The sequence below is a fragment of the Linepithema humile genome, chromosome 1 (genome assembly GCF_040581485.1).
Source record: "Linepithema humile isolate Giens D197 chromosome 1, Lhum_UNIL_v1.0, whole genome shotgun sequence".
Classification (NCBI taxonomy): domain Eukaryota; kingdom Metazoa; phylum Arthropoda; class Insecta; order Hymenoptera; family Formicidae; genus Linepithema; species Linepithema humile.
The window spans coordinates 4413636-4431399 of NC_090128.1; the positions used below are offsets into that span (position 1 = coordinate 4413636).

Here is a 17764-nt window from a genome sequence, read left to right on the forward strand (position 1 = left end):
AAGCTGGCTTAAATGCAATTTCGAGTGGGATCGCGCAGGGGACAAAAAGGACTTATACACGCGGGAGTATCGAACACAAACGTCATCGATCGCTCAAAACGTCGTCGTGGGAACGCGATTCGAAGCAACAGCTATTCCACCAGTTTCCATTGCGTGACAGAAACAGAGAGGGGACAGTTTCGACGTCGGATCCACAAACTCGACCGTAATTACTGGGTCGAGTGGAGTGTGAAACGATGTATATGTACAGGAAACGTCCCGGTGCTTCCTGTGGAATTGGAGTGCTGCCAGAGCACCGGTGTTTCAATAACCATCTTTTGCTGTTACATTTTAGGCTTTCAATCCATGGCTTTCAAAATAGACGACGTGTCCGGTCGCGCGCGAGAATTCTCGCGTGAATTATTAAGTATCATTCTTTTCACATGTGCCCCAGATTCACGTCCGACGATTTTCTCCAAATTCTTTCGCAACTTTGGAATCGATGTTTTCTTAAGGAAAATTAAGGTCCTACAATTTTCATGCTAATAGTAATTTAAAATTTAAAGAACTTTAACTTGGAAAGTGCAGCTCCAAAGATGTAAGCAGAGATGTAAAACCGCACATTTAATTTTAAATGAAATTAATTATGACAGAGTTTTTTTCTGTAAAGTTCAACTCTGGATAATTGTTAAAAATATAAAAGATGTCAAGAAAGACGATAATCACTTATAAAAGATCACTCAAAGCTCTTACTGTAGGAAAATTGAGTCAATCAGATAATTAAAGATGAAAGATAAAGTGCTGAGTATTGGAAATTCTGTAAAGCCGATGTCGTTAATGAAATATGCGATTGTTCGCTATGTTTAAACAGCACAATCAAATAATTACATTGATGTCGTAATTAACTGAACTGAATTATTACAGCTCAAGTGTAAGATGCGTCGAGAACACAACGATCGCAAAACACGATTCTCTCGTAACTCGAATACTGCTCACATTTCCCGCAGCGCAAGTTAATATTTTAAATTGCATTTTACACTGCGCTTTACAGTGGTATCGTAGCGTTTAAACGTCATTCCCGTGACGTTACATTTTCCATCTAATTATAAATAAATGCTGCCACGAGTCGTCCTTAATTACCTGCACCTGCCATGTTCTAAATACAAATTGCAGCATTTGAATAGATTCGCATCTGTAAAGTGTAGGTAGCGGGAAATCAAGTTTTCCCACTCTTACAATTTCTTTTATCGGACACGGAGCTAAAAAGATCGTACCCGATAACTACGGCTGCGAACCCAATTAATTGAACATCATCTTCGGCTGGCACCTCGTTTCGCTTCTGACTCTACTCAGGATTTCCAATAATTCCGATATCTCAAGAGGAAATCTGATTAGACTCTCCGGGTGTTCCTTATGGACCTAACGTACAATAGCCGTGTTATATACACATTTTTACCATGGCGATGCGTTCCAATGATATAAAGTTAAATGAAAAATCGGTAAGAAACTACTTTTAATTAAAAATTGATGCAGTTAAAAATAAATTCGTGATTTTAATATATTCATGACGTCAAAGATAAAATTAATATTAAAATTGTTAGATTTACGAATAGATATAATGAGGAAAATCATTATTTTTTTTTACCAAGTACTTTTTTTCGTATACTGATTGCTCATATTAGTTTATTTTCAAAAATTCCCAGAATTTCTCATCCAGCTGTTATTATCCCTATTGCAAAATTGCAGGCGTATGGTTCTAATTATCCTCGTGTATTTAAAGGCAAGCAAATGGCTCCAAAAGAGAAACAGAAAGAGAGAGGGGGGGGGGGTCAAAATCATCAAAAATATCTTTCTCTACTAAGTTTATGACTTATAAAGAAAAATAGTTTTTTGTCGCTTATATTAATTAATATATTTTTAAAAATTCTGAAATTTTTCTCTGATGAGCCGTTATTATCTCTATCGCGAATTTGCAGGCGCATGGTTCTAACTATTCTCGCGTATTTAAAGGTAAGCAAATGGCTTCTCGCGAGACGGTGAGATGCGAGAGAGAGAGAGAGAGAGAGAGAGAGAGAGAGAGAGAAAGAGAGAGAGAGAGAAAGAGAGAGAGAGAGAGAAAGAGAGAGAGAGAGAGAGAGAGAGAGAGGACACGATCGACAAAAATATCTTGGTAACGTCTGAAATAAAACGTGCGCCAGAAAGAGAAGAGGCGGGTCAAAGATGTAGCGCGTCTCTGTTGCTTACGTTGTAGCGCGAATTTTTTATTGCATCATAGCACGGTGTCGCGAGACGTCGCGTCGCCGGGGCGAGGCAATGATGTAGAACAGTAGAACAGCATTGTGCGGTGGAATATGCATTATTTATCCCCGCTGGCAGTATTCTCGAGCACGGTCCAACGAGCCGCCGTCAACGACTCCGAAAATACACGCTCGAGCGCACGGGTCGTCTGTACTCGAGCCCATTCGGGTTGAATATAAAAAATTCGATGTGTCACGCGCACCGAGAGATAATCGTGCAAAGCGATATCGCACGGATATCGAACACCGGTCGTGTGTTTCCGCGTGTGGAAACGCACGCTTCTGCGATGCCGCGGTCAGCCGGCCGTTCTTGTCAGTGACCGACGGCTAAGAAAAGCCTCGCGCGGCATATATCGGGTGGCGCGATATTCTGCGAGTATGAGTGCTTCTTGAGCGACATTGCGAAGCTGCTGGTCTGAAGAGCTATAAAGAGAGCGCACGACGAATTTTCTTCCGACTAAACAGCGAAATTGCTGCTGGCTCGAGTATAACGTCGGTAAACAAACGGATACAATATTGTTACAAAGAAAAAATTATGAGGATTGGATTTGAGCCGAGAAATTGTATACCAGTTGTAAGCCAGTAATGATAAATCATACATTTTATGAGGCATTTAATACCTGTACACTATGTGCGTGCGTGTTGTGATAGAAATACGTTGTATTTCTTTTACTTTTTCAATCTTTTATAGCAAACTAATTTGAACGTAATTTTGCAAATTATTATTATTGCCATTACAGAATTTAAGCTACTATACCAAGATTTATTAAAAGTTTTTATTATTAAGAGATCCATTTTATTCGTAGATTCAGTATATAACATATATAATATATAATAATTAATTTTGTTTTCCCGCTTGCTGATTAAGCAAACGTTGATAAATGGCTTCGTATTTCTCGGACGGAGCTTAATAAATCTCTTGGACATAAAATATCAAATCACATTGCCTCAGTTCTCTGATTTCGCCGGAGTAGTGTGTTACACTTTCATGACGCAAAGCCAGATAGCTAACTCGAAAGCTTTATGCTCAATTAGACGCTCGACCACGAGTGGTGCACTTTAGAAATGTGTTAGCGAGGAGCGCAAACTGTACATGGTTCGACTCTTACTTTTATTACTATACTTCGCCCAGTAAAGCACTTTCTTCAAAAAGCTCGCTGCCATTCACATTGTAGTGAATTGTGCGAGCCTCCTATTTTGCCCCGACTCGCGCGAAATATTCTCCTAGAATTATTCTCGTCTCCGCTTCTCTCGGCATGAAAGGAGAGAGAGAGAGAGATGCAGAGACGCGCTTCCGATATGCATGGAATTACCGTAACCGACCGGTGAAGCTTGCGCCTTTAGGCAAGAAGCGTGGAAATGTTGTTGCTATCGTCAGAGGTATGTCGATCCGAATTACGTGACGCTCGACGGTGAATTTTTCGAGCTGCATTTTTAAAGATTTCGCGATGCGAAGTTCTGGTCAAAATGTTCGCGTAGGGACGACATTATAAATGGAAATGAGGCAACTATGTACAACCATTATACCTTAAAGTTCACCATAGTAAGAAAAGTAGGAAAATGTTTGAATTTTTACTACGTGCTTGACCCTAAGATATCGAATTTTGCGAGTAACATCTATTTTGACCTATAAAATCAAATATTTGTAGAGAAAGTATATAAATTTATAAGACAATAAATACATAGGAATTACCTATTACATAAAAATTATTTTAATCATTCTGATTGATTATGTTATATATTCCAAGAAAAAATTAGGGTTATAAATATGTATAAAATGACTTAAATTTTTATTCTCCAAAAAAGTTGGAACATATACTTATTTTTATAAAGCTCATATACATATATTTTACCTTTTTTATTTTAAATATATTTTTTAATATTATAATTTCAGTAAATTTTGATACAATATGCAATTAATTTTCTATTTGATTTACTATAGATTATTCTGATCTCAATCGAGGAATTCGCAGATTTGAACTCTTCGGATATTTGATCCGGATTATCCAGATAATCCAGATTTGAGTGATCAGATAATTCCGATATTTAATTAATCGGGCAGTTACAATCTTAATAACGATTATTTGATATGATATTCGTATTTCTTTACAATGATTAGTTAAGATTTATGAATATTATGATGCGTTCTTCCGAAAATGGAATATGTTCGTCCAGAGCGATATAAAGGCAGTTATGTGTAGTGCTAATATTAAGGGCATATTTCGGATACTTTTCAAAAGTGGGAGGGTGGTCGAAGGCAGCGGCCCTTTGCGATGGTAATTTCCGCCACGATTTGCAATTACAAGCAGTGGGAACGCCAAGAATGTCAGCTGTCCCGATATGGTGCTCCGACATCATGTATCTCAGTCACATATCGCACATATCGACGTTAATTCCCTTGACGTTGTTTACCGGAACAGTTTCAAGGTATCGAGTATCGAGCACGAACCCAGGACGTGCACGCACATACATTGCAAGCGGAATTATCTGTGTTGAGTAAAAAATATTTGAACAAGATTTGCAAACAAGTTTATATTCCATTGATTCCGATGAAATGTATGATATATCGGCAAAAGTAAAACATTACATTTTGTTGATAATGTTGTACAGTAAAATCTCGCTAATTCTCGCGCTTTGATCACTCCGACACGTCCAATAATCCGGCACTATTTTGTAAAAGACAGAGGGCAAAAGACCGGATTTTTAACCCACGCATGTTAGGTATTTATTTATTAGTGACCATTAAACTAATTTGCGACGCAAATTTACATTTCCACAAAGTACATTGTCGATTCTTTAATTCATTTCACAACTTCACTTATTACTTTATTTACCTCTTTATTCTCCTTAGTCTGGCAAATCCATTAATTCAACACAACTTGCTTTTATAGTGCCGGATTAGCGGGATTATACTGTAATATATAGGAAATTACATTCTATACTTGATAATTTTCAATATTTACCTTACGGTTGTGTATTTTTTTTACGACAGCCGAATTTTGCACGCGTGGATCATTCGTTTTCTCATGCAACTTTTATATTCTTGCTATTATACTTGGGTGTAATATATATATATATATATATCCACCCTTGTAATATATATATATATATATTCTCCCTTATAACTCATAAAACTTTTGTAAGAAGGGGAGCCAAGATATCCAGAACACGAATCCGTCATCAATTCAAAATTGATAAATAGTTGGAAACATAAATGATTCATGCGTATACGTATATGGTTAAATAATCAATATAAATATCGATGTAAATTCGAAAATTGTCTTATAAATAAAACACATTTCTTGATGCGATGGCTAATAAACATAAAATTTCTTCGATACCGCCGCAGGCATGACAAGAAAAATATTACGAAGGGCAGTCGTCTTCGATAGAGAGAGTTTAAATTTATCGCGTGTGGGCATGGAAAAAATTACACTTTTTAAAATTTGATTTCATCCTTGAGAGTTTAGCATGCAAATTTGTAGACCGCGGAGTAATGTAGTTTTCCAGATTGTGAATTCTTAGAGATAGGACAACCTTGATGCCGGATGTTGTAAGCCCAAGGGATGACGATTTGATGTGAAAATAAAACGATATTCAGTGTGACGCATGTAACGATTCGAGCGTATCTCGGGATCTTGATGGATCTGACGCAGCTGATCGCGATAAAGCGAGGGGAGGGCGAGCTAGCCTAGTCGCCAGTCAACCAGCAGTCGTTGGCAGGAATAAACTTGAAAAAGCGCTAGCGTGCACTCAATGCCACAAAGAAGCGCGCTTGGAACTGAGTCAGGGAAATATGAAAAGGTCAACCCTCTCGTCGTCTCGCCGACACGCGTACGTTGTTGATCCAATTTGTATCGCATTTGCATCGCGGTTCTCGCTGCGGTTGAATTACTAACTATCCGGTTAACTATCGGCCGATTATACGCCGAATACGTGATTTCTTCTTCGTGCGCCGCCGGAGACACGAATCTTCCGCATAAATTTCCCGTTTGACCGTGTTTCCCCGCATAACATATGCGCAACAAATCGTCGTCGCCGATCAGTTGCGTCTTGTAATTTATATGCCATACAGACATTTTGACCTACATGTGATTAAAGGGACAGGCATAAATTAACCTGTCAAACTTTAATTAATATTTAATGAATTGTTTTATAGATTTAGATGAATAATTACACAATATAAATTTTCCACTAAATTCAAAACATAAATATCGATTATGTTGACTTGGAAATGACACACTTTAAGAGTAAATAATTAAATTCTCATCAGTTTTGTAAGAGCTATTATGTTGGCGAGAACTTGCGTCACTAATTTTAATTAAAATTTTACAGGCGACACGGCTGATTGAAAAGCACTTTGCTATTAAAATGATCCCTTCGGCCATTCTAATTAAGCGCTTTAGTTAATCATAGATAGTTAGTCAGCGATCTATTTCGATCCCTATGCTGTGATACTAACGGTAAATGAGAAAAAGAAAATACGAGAGCACGATTGCTTCGATCTCCGCAACACTCGGTCGATATTTTTAAACTGCCACGCCGAGAGAGTTAATCGAAAATAGTTGCGCACTTATTGTTAGAAATGTACTACATTTGACGATGCTCCGAGCACTTTGCAATAAAATGGCGAGTCGGAGAATAGTGGCGAAATATATCTCTTGCGTTTTCGCTCGCATTTATTCCGAATCGCCGCGAAGCCATTTGCAATCAGACGTAACTTGATTTATGAAAGAAAAGAATAAATCAAGATTAAAAGTAAAGCTCTCCACGACTGGACAGAATTCTTAATCGCGTTTCAAAATCATCTTGATAACGATTGCACTTCGAGTTATTACCTTTTTCAGTCTGCACGCGGAATTAACTCTCGATAATCGAACGGCAATGTAAGCTCTCCGCTCCATTTTTTCATATTTTGTTACATTGTTCCGCAGAGATTCGCATTATGTAAAATGTAGATAAATATTCGATCTTGAATTTTCTGCCCTTGATATTCAGCCTTGAATTTCCTCCTGATGTTATTCTTGATCAACCTCATTGTCAGTGAAAAAAGAAAGATAAGAATGCATAATGTGATAAAACTTCAAGATAACAGACGTATTTAAGAACAAATCAGAAAAATGTAAAAAAATATTCAATTCTAAGAGTTTCTGTACTTTTCGTTTACATTGCTGGGTATACATACGTAAAATTCAACTTACAAACATGACACGTACTTTACTGGTGATATACGTTACAAATAAGGAAGCACTTTCGTAAGAGTACAGTGTTCCTCGAATGGGTTTGCAGAAGGGCGGTCACCGAAGGGAAAAACCGCTTCGCCTTCACAAAATTACGCGTTACAAGGATTTATGGGCGACAACATGGAGAATGTCGGCTACACGCGCGAATCAAGAAAAATAACACGTGACACATACATACGGGGGAGGGTTATTTTAACGAGTGTAATGCCCGGCGTTAAAGAAGAGTTCGGAAATGGAACGAAATCCGATAGCAAGCCGACGGCCGTGAGAACCACTTTGCCGATGTGCTGCTCATCGAGGAGGTAGATAAGGTGTAGCCAAGCAGGCTTTGCCTTTTTCACACATCGTGCTACGTAAAGGCAAAGGTTCTTATAAAGAACGGAATTGCTTTCTCGAGAAACATGCCTCGCTTCTGAGGCAAAGAACGTATGTACGTGTAGAGCTTGAATTACTTTTACCAGATATATATTTCTTAGAAGGATGATTTCTCCCGCAAGATATTCGTCTCCGTCTAAATTCATAATTCTGAATGGAATAGCGGCGCAGGACACATTCTTCGCTTCCTACGAAATAAAGTGATTTATGAAACCATTTTGCACAAAATACGGGCACTTTATTATGTACCTTCTTTAGAGTTTTGTAATGAAAAAAAGTCGAAAGTCCATTGTGTAAAAATAATTACACACAAAATTAATTGATACAGACATAATCTTGCTTTTGATGATTAATATCAAAAAATTTCGTACAATAGGAGTAACTCAAGACGCAAAACTTTCGAGCGAAAAGCATCATAAAATTATCAGCAAAAATCTGAAATGAGAGTATGTACGCGTATTACAGGAGTAGCAGAAATGTGTACATTAGAGCGACAAGCGAAAATAGAGTCGAATCGGGTACAATGGCCAAGGTCGAAATTGTCCATTAAAGCGGAGCTTATGACAGAAACTTCATCATCCTTTATCTCTCGTTTTTTTCTAACGAAAATATTTGCCAATAACGGGGTTGAGTTTGTTGAAAAACATACATTGACTACGCACATGAGATGCATGAATTGTAACAAAATTTTTTACAAGCTTATTCTTCCGAATTAATATTTCCGCCATTTTAAGCTTGCCTAACTTTCAGTAATACTGTGCCACGCATAAAAAAAAAATACAATACTTTTTATTTAAAAAAATAAAATTACTCTCGATATTTTACAGTTAATTTTTTTTTGGCAGTGTGTCAATTTTTCATTCAACTTTCTGTTATATTTAGAATAGAATATTGTATTTTTTAAATCCAGTTTTATAGACACTATCGAGATTTAAACGATTTGTGTTGCAATATAATCAAAAATGATTTAAATTAAAAAATAATAAAAAATATAAACTTCCAATTCACAAAATTAATTTTCTCGGAAAGTCCTGCATGAAACAAATTTTATTCTACACTTTTGATAAATTTTTTCACATAGATCATCTTTCTGGTTGCATCAATAACGAACTATTCTATATAAAGAAAAAGAATGAGAAAATGCTTATGCTATAGCAGAGTATGATGTAACATGAATGTAAACTGGATTGAGACTTTATTTCGTTGTCCAGTGAGAATTCATTCAATGAATTCATAATTTCCCATAGGATCTATTCATTCAACACGTGTACCGTGATGTGAAAAATGTTAGGAACAAATTAATATTTAACGAGATATGTATTGACAAAAATAAAATTAAAATTGACTTTTTCATTTTTAAATGAGAGGTATTGTGTATTTTTTGGCGATAAATATTTTAATATTTTTCTCATTATGGAGCGGTAAATAAAATAACTCTACAGAAATTTATAATTTGATTTTCATATAACATGGTGTACATTATTTGTTTGCCTCGAATGAGCTCTGTTCCTATTCATTTTGATGATTCGCCAGGGGATATTTTAACAGATAAACTGTGGGCGTCATTTGTCTCGCTCACTGAATTTGTGTTTCAGCCACAATCAATTCCTGTTCACAGTTATATAAAAATAAATAAGCCAGTAAATTACGAGTAATATATATGTTATATCATAATTTAAAAAAATAAGACGAATGAAATATTTTATATACATTGCTTATTTTTATCCTCTTCTTCACCAGTTTTTATTAAATGAGAAAATAAAAATAAGTGCGCCGTGAGAGAAAAAAATGTTTGCTTTATATATAGCAATTATACAAATTCTTTTCTTAAATAATTTTATCTACATATATTTTTAAAATCTTAGAAAGCACAAATATATTACATATTTGATAAAATATTTTGTTTTAATCTACATACTGAGTTGGAATGCTACAGAGAGAACAACATTGTAATATTAAGTGTAATTTAAAGTGAAGTTTTTTTCTTATTATGTTCCTATTACATTTCATATTATATTCTTTGAAACAAGTTAATAAAAATCTTTAATATTCGCTTTGTGATGTTCTCTTTGGTACACTTTATTTATCTGTGAAGGCGATGGGAAAACCACGATGTGCCGCGCTATATACGTGCTTGCATTACGTGCACGGCATCGATAAGTCTTCGTTCTCGTTTTACTTTGAAATATTAATTTATATGATATCCACCTCGCAAACAAAGTCTGAAGTTGAACTTATGATTCACGACATCAATATCAATGATATCAATGAAAAAGCTTTCTTTCTTTGATGCTGATTTTCCCTTGGAAGCCTTTGAATACATTAGAAAGAAATCGAGAAAAAAGAGAAATATCATTGTACACTTTTCAAACATTACAACGTTTTACTTTGAGATCTTTGATTTTTATTTATACTATTTCAAAGTCTTTCTTTAGAATTTATTTTAATTATAACCCCGCAATTTTCTAATCTTTTCACTCAAGAAGAGATTGAACTTCTTCCATCTTTTAAAATTAAAGGTTAAATTATATTTTTATTTATCTATTCATATCACATTTATATCACATGCAAATCAAATCATGTTAAAATAAAATATATTGTTGCAAAAGATACTTATCATGAATATTTTGAACTTTATCATGAAGAATATGAATATATTTTTCTGTTGCCTTTGAAGGATACTCAAAAATGTGTTGCTCAACCATTTTTAGAATTACATTTCTATGTGAATTTCAAAATGAGATTTTTCATTAAAAATATATCTTATCTGTATGTTTTCTTACCGGGTACATAATCACGGGGTGCATTATCCGGCGGTAAACAGAAGTGAAATATAAACGGAACGAACTGAATACACAGTGTTCGCGCGGCGCGAGTTTCCGTAAGAAAGTTTTTAAAGTTCCGCGAAACGGTATATAGCGGATCACGCACGCACTCGGCGCGAAAATCGATAACAATGAGGCCGGGAAAGCGAAGCGAGGAGGAAAAAAAGAAGAGAGAAAAAAAGTGGAAGGCCAAGGCGTGCGGACACGAAAGCACTCGGGAAAATACACGCATGCACGCACGCACTGATGTTCCGCCGCAGCGCACAGTTACAACCAGAGCCACGTTCTCACGCCACGGAGGCTCGCGCAGCACTGACTCTTTCTACTAGCTGCTCTCTCCGCCGTGGCTCGCGCCGCGAGAGATCGGAGTGAGAGAGAGAGAGAGAGAGAGAGAAAGAGAGAGAGGGGGGGGGGAGAGGACGGTGCACATATGGTGGAGAAAACTAGGACTGGCATAGATTAATAAGTAATCAATGAACCGGAAATCGGATAATATCGTATCATTTGCACAATACAAATTCGCTAAATAAATTCTTGCTAAAGAAAGCTCGAATCTGAATTCATCAGAAAATCCATTTGTCACTAAAAGCAAAATCGCGAATTGCAGGAAATTCTGTACAACGCAAAGTTTATTTTAATATGCAAATAATATCGGGAAATTTAATAACATGCAAAGTACATATAATATTGCAAAATTCATAATAATGAAATATGACTGCCTTTACTATTCAAATATGTCGATTTTTATTTATATCATTGCATTAAATTATTAAACAATATTTATATTATATTATTAGCGAGAAAATATAATATTATTATAAACGTTTATTTATTTATCTCAAAAAAGCTTTAGTATAGAAATAGGGCAAATTAATGCTATCGATCCAAAGTTTGTTTAATTTTGTGGACTCAGCAAATTGCTGAGAGTTTTGTGCAGCGCGAACAAATCGTAAACAATCGGCCGTTAATTAAAAAGGCAGCTACGGTTGACGGACGATTGCCGTTTCATTATAATTACTAATCGCTTTTATTGGCAGCTGCGTTCGAGGACAACGCGCTAAGATCGACCGATCGATTATCCGTAATCAAATAAGTTACACTCGAGCAGAATTTCGAAAGGTCAGGCGAGCGCTGCTCGCTCATACGGCCACCCTCATCACCCGACGCAGGAACTCTTTACTCGCTCACTTGCTCACCAAAGCTTCCGTAAAGGCTTAGATCTGGAGCTAAAGAAGATACACGTGATCGACTTGTGTGACGAAATTACACTTGTGTGCGCGGCGTAGCCTATTTCTCCATAACCGTTGTTATTATTGCCGTTTCACGCATAGATTAGTTATCGACTGATTTCTATCGTTATAATTAATTTTATGCCATAAATGTAGATAATTAACTTCATTGAATAACGTATCTATAAAGTTAGCAAGATGCATTACAAATTTACAGTAATATAGCTAATTACAGTAATATAGCTTATAGTAACAACAATAATAATGCGATCACATCGTGTTCTATGTTACTATAATGTGTTCTAATTACACATTATTAAATTATTACGTAATTAGATATTATTGTTATTATATTATTACGTCATCATTAAAATTATAAATCTTAACATGCAATAATAATTTAAACCTTTTAATATTCTGTATGAGAAGTATTAAATTTTGTCTTCTAATTTAGACGAGTTGAATATAATTCTCTTTAGCGCGGGCATACGTCAAACACGTGTTGCTACGCAATTCGTTACGTTAGCGGCGCGCATTTGCTCGTCGAGAGACGGTTCGTTGAATGCCAAGGGCTTAATTTGTGCGGAACGGGAGATTAATCTTGTTTTAAAGCGATTTTGATACGTAAAGCGCGATTGTTTTTCTCTTCTCGCAAGGGACGGGGATTGTCGAGTGCGACATTCTAATGGCGCGGTTCAAGCGTGCTCGAATTAAGGATGAATTGTCGCGTGCACGCATGGAAAAAATATTCTGCCGCTTTGACGTTTGACAACGAAATAGTAGTCTCGAGTGTACACTCGACACACGCATTGCAATGCGGCGCGTGTAACTAACAATACTGCCATTGCAACAAATTTCCTGGAAAAAGCATTTATATACAAGATGAAGCGCTTGAAGTTACTTCACTTCTATCGATTGTCAAAACACTGCTACAATTTGGATATATTTTTGTTTTTCAGATCATTTGATATATACTCTGGATGCATCATATACTTCGCTGCTGCTTGATTTGACCGATCGGTGAGTGTGAGATTATTTTTATATTGAGACATTGGATCTGAATTAAGAAGATTAAATTTAGATTAAGAACGTATTTTAAAATATCATAAACACTGAAATATTTTATTGTTATAAGGAAATCTATTGAAAATTATCAACAATATTTCATATTATTATAAATGGATGCAAAGTTCCAAAATGAATAAAATATCTTGATTTACATCAATATTGCTATCTATATACAAAAGTCGATTAAATAACAAATTTAATTTAACTAACTTAATAACTTGAGTAAAATTAATTAAAAACTAAAACAAAAAATAAATTTTTATCTTATCCATTTGCATTTCCGGAGCTTAATTCGTGCGAAAAAGTTTTTCGCTTATAATTGATTTATATTATTTAAAAATTATTGATATTTCAATATATTCTACCGTAAGAATTTTTCTCTCCGATTTAAATGGTGAGTTCGCACTCAACGTTTTGTACGTTAATTGCGAAACATACCGTATATATATATAAATTGCTCCGGGATAAAAGAATTCGATTTGTAGCTTATTCTCGCGAGCGCTGCAACAATTGGGGAGAGAGCATTGTTTGTTTTAATCAGAATAAAATGTAAAACGCGATTGGCGTGACAAAATGTGAAGAACCATGCTCGCGAATATTGATCCCATGTGTCCGGCACAGTTAGCGAAATTTATACGCTCTGTAATAATAAGGTTTATATATGTATATATATATATATATATATATTATATACATATATATACATATACGATATGAGGTTTGTTGGTCACGAAGGGCGCCGTGTTCAGAGCGGGAGAACGAATTGTCAAGGTTGCAATTCCGTTGGGAATAATGGATTAGGTCGGACGAATCGGAAAACGTATCTCCTCATGCAATGTTGCGATGTCTGCAATATTAAACGACATATTGCACACTCATAGCACGATAATTGCGGTGTGACTGTCAAGTTGATTAATTTTCGTAACGCCCAGACCTTTGTGGCACGCCTCTAAATGCGATTGAATCATTTTCTCCTTGCCCTTTCCTCACACACACAGATAATCACTCTTAGTTATGGAATAATTTAAATATTTGCAAAACTTATTGCGCGCTAGAAATAACACGTATGCATACACAATGTCGCGAGCGTTCATTTATGAACACTTGGAAAAGATCATATTTGTGCTGAACGAACAATATATATTAAATAAATTATTCTGACACAGATCAATATTTATTCTAGAATTAAAAACAAAAATGTTTGATAGGCGTAGATTAAAGCAATTTACATATATAAATTTTCGCTAAAAATTCTGCCAATTTCTCTTGTTTTCACAAATGACTCGCTAATACTTCACGGGAATTTTGATCGCTTTGTTTCTCGCATGTGTAACATTCATTAATTCTTGCTCGATTATTTAATACAAAAAGAACATCATGACATGGTCGAGTTGAACGACGAATCTCCGGAGGACTGAAACTACTGCTCACGCGATATCGCGCGTTCTATTCTCGTAACCATTTCACGTCCACGGAGACCAGGCGCATCCGAATGGACGAAAACCGTCCGTCACTTCGGCAATCTAATAAATATCGACGTGTACATTGCGCGCGCGTTGCTACTCTTGCGAGAACTCTCGAGTTGCTCTTCTCCTCTTCCTATCCTTCTTCCTCCTACGAGTCTTCCGCGTAACTCGATATTTGCGGGTCGCGATGCCAAGGTATTACAGAGCCCGACCCAATTTATCCCGAATCCGGTATAACGACTTCGCTTTTGACCGAGTCTTCGTGTGCTGCACCGGAGACAATCTCGTTAGTCGCCGTCATCTACGACGACGCCAATGGAAAAACTAATCATCCGCTACAAAGCCGCGCGGTTAATGGAGTGCCCGAGCAGAGAACTCGCGGTTTTTAAAATTCATGACACGTTTTAGCGACGATCTTAACGAGATCGCCGCTCTTTACACAGTAACTGTCGCGTCGCTTTTATTCGCGGATTCTTTCACCGATTTCACATCGATTTTTCATTAAAGCGTCAAGATACTGATAGTTCTTGGATTTCAAAGGGCTATTAAAAGAACTGCGTCGTCGAATCTGTTTTTATACATTAAGTAAATATTTATCGTCAAATATTACGAATATTAAGAAAAATGGACTAGAAAGTAGATTGATATATTAGAAATCAAGAAATTTAATTTATTTATCACACAATATTATGCAATGGTTCTGATATTTAACAATATTTAACAATGTAAATATTTTAAATTTTTATAATTTGAAAAATTTACGAGCTAAAAAGAACCAGAGCCAGATCGTGACGCCCAATATTCCAATTTATTTATATAATTTATTATTTAAATATACATGAATATACAGACGTTTCAGCCCATATTATATTTATATTGTAATATTTTATTAATAATTAATTAATATAGAATATTTAATATATATAAATATAATTTAGATAAATAAATAATATGGAATATTTATTAAAATTAGAAACGAAAACTTTGTAACTATCAGATATTATAAATCTAATTTTTATTTGAAAAGATATTCGTGCGTTGGATATGTATTTTGTAAAGTGAAATTAGGTGCTTTTCTATGAATGTTCTTTTTGGAAAATTTATTAAATGCGATTTGTATTTGAGGGGGTAAAACCGTCGCTCCATCAGTTCTAAATGGATCTGCCGACGTTTCATATCATAGACTAGGTGGGCACCGACGGCTCTTCTCTCTGTGGGTCAATGCCTATCGACTCTATTTTTACCTCATTGAAAGATAGGAAGGGTCTCTTCAAAGAGATACTCATATAAAATTCTCTTGTTTGGGGAACGCGAAAATTCTTACATTCTCCATACTTTCAATTACATGTAATATGTAAGAATTACCGTAACTTCTCTCTGACGGAAGAATTCTTTTTTGTTTCATAAAGCATTATTTAAAAATGTATGATTTCGTTTCTCTCTCTAAATTAATGTACAATAATTTTATGAAATGTAACTTCTGTAAATTGTGAAATGTAACTCCCAACAAAAGAACTCCCGACTTCCTTGTTTCATAAAGCATAATTTTAAAATGTATTATGCGGTTTCGCTTTCTGAATTAATGTGCAGCTATTGCGAAATTAGATCTGGCAATTTTATCAAAGGCTTAAGTTCAAAATTATGTAAATTTTGCATATTTAAAAGAAGAAGATGTATAAAATATATATGCTGCAAGTGACGAGTAACTCGTATCGAGCATTCTTTCAGACAATATAACATTTTCTCATATCGTTAAACAAAATAAGGTTATCTAGTGAAAAATAATCTGATGTAAAATAATTAAGAAAACTCGGACGCCTTTGCGGTCGCGATACGATTTATGAGCCGTTCGTCTCGACTTTTGATCGTCGACAAAATAGTCGCATTGCTAGCGTCTGTTTCTAGACGAGACGGAATCGGGTTGCAGCGAGCTGCCAAGGATCTCCCAAAGTACATCACGTTGCGATTCCGCGGTGTGAATTTGCCGCCGAGTGTATCTTTATAGAGAGAGGGAAAAAGAGAGAAAGACAGAGATCGAATGAGGCGAATGCCTCGAGTGTTTTCCCGATGCGGCAATCGAGTATGCAACGATGCGACGGGAGCATCTCACAGGGCCAACAACGCGAGTGTATGTCTCTGCTGTAAGCGCCAGATTTTTCCTGGACACGAAAGCGAGGATCACGCTTTCCGCGTTGTTAATCTACTGCCAAGAAATCTATTTGCGGCGACGTCACTACATTTTTGGATGTCCAAGGCCAGAGTAGCTAACAACTCTCTTATTTACCTTTAGTCGCCCTTAAAGCTCGATTTACTTCCACGACACGAGCATCTTCTTCTTCTGATGTTTGCAGGCGTTTTTAAGATCCGCTATCAATCTATCAATTTTTGTAAAAGATATACGCGACGTTAAATTATTTGGTAAATTGTTATTGTGTCAATAAATTGACACTAATAAATAATACATAAAAAATTTATACAATACATACAAATGAATATTTATCTTAGAAAAATGATTCAATAGATAAAGATTTTTTATGTAAAATTTTGTTAATTTTTTATAATTGTTTGAATTAATTAATTTTCATTATATTGCATGATTTTCGTTAATTGTTGTATGCCAAGTTACCGCAATATTTCCGTTTGTTTTTAATGGCACAGGTATCTTAGTTTTACTTACGACGGAAATTAACACTTTGCAACTCGTCAAAAGTGTCGAAATTTTACTTGCATGGCCGATTGCCAATTTCCAGGGTGATTTTCTCTTCGCCGAATTTATTTACAATGACACATGCGCCGCTCATAAATTTTACGAATGTGTTTCGACGATTATTTTGTGCATGTTTGAATGAATGCATTGATTTATCGACACTACGACATTTATTACGAAATACTCAATCGTAAAAAATCTATAAATATTAAATGGAAATAAATCAATGATGAAGCAATTTAAAAAGAAAAAGTAGGGTTTGAAATTTATATTTTTGCAACGATAATTAATATATAGCAATAATTTTTATTTTGTTAATGTAATCAGTAGTTGGCTTAATTATTTCCAACATTTGTTTGCCGGCTGCATTAAAATAATGAGGAAATTAATATTTAAAAAGTGTAAAACTTTGATCATTATATATGTGCGATGTGTATCTCTTTTTTGAATAATTGGAGATTACAAATGTAAGTATCATTAATTAGGATGGAGAATAAGACAACTGGAAGAGAATCTTCTATTTTTCTCCTGACGTGTTACTTTTTTATTTTTGTCTGATTTCGCTAGATTTTTCA

At 35.4% G+C, this 17764-nt stretch overlaps 1 protein-coding gene across 6 annotated transcripts in view; it reads right to left on the reverse strand.

Annotated features, from left to right (window-relative positions):
• The window catches only part of Stacl (Stac-like), a 48998-nt gene extending 37949 nt beyond the window's left edge, over window positions 1–11049 (reverse strand). For 5 of the 6 annotated variants that reach the window (XM_067353656.1, XM_067353666.1, XM_067353669.1 and 2 more), the window contains exon 1: window positions 10678–11048. The gene's annotated coding sequence lies outside the window, so the exon portion shown is untranslated. Of the gene's footprint in view, window positions 1–10677 lie in introns of all 6 variants that reach the window. The other variant, XM_067353659.1, reaches the window with a different exon arrangement.
• Between the last annotated feature and the right edge of the window lie 6715 nt (window positions 11050–17764).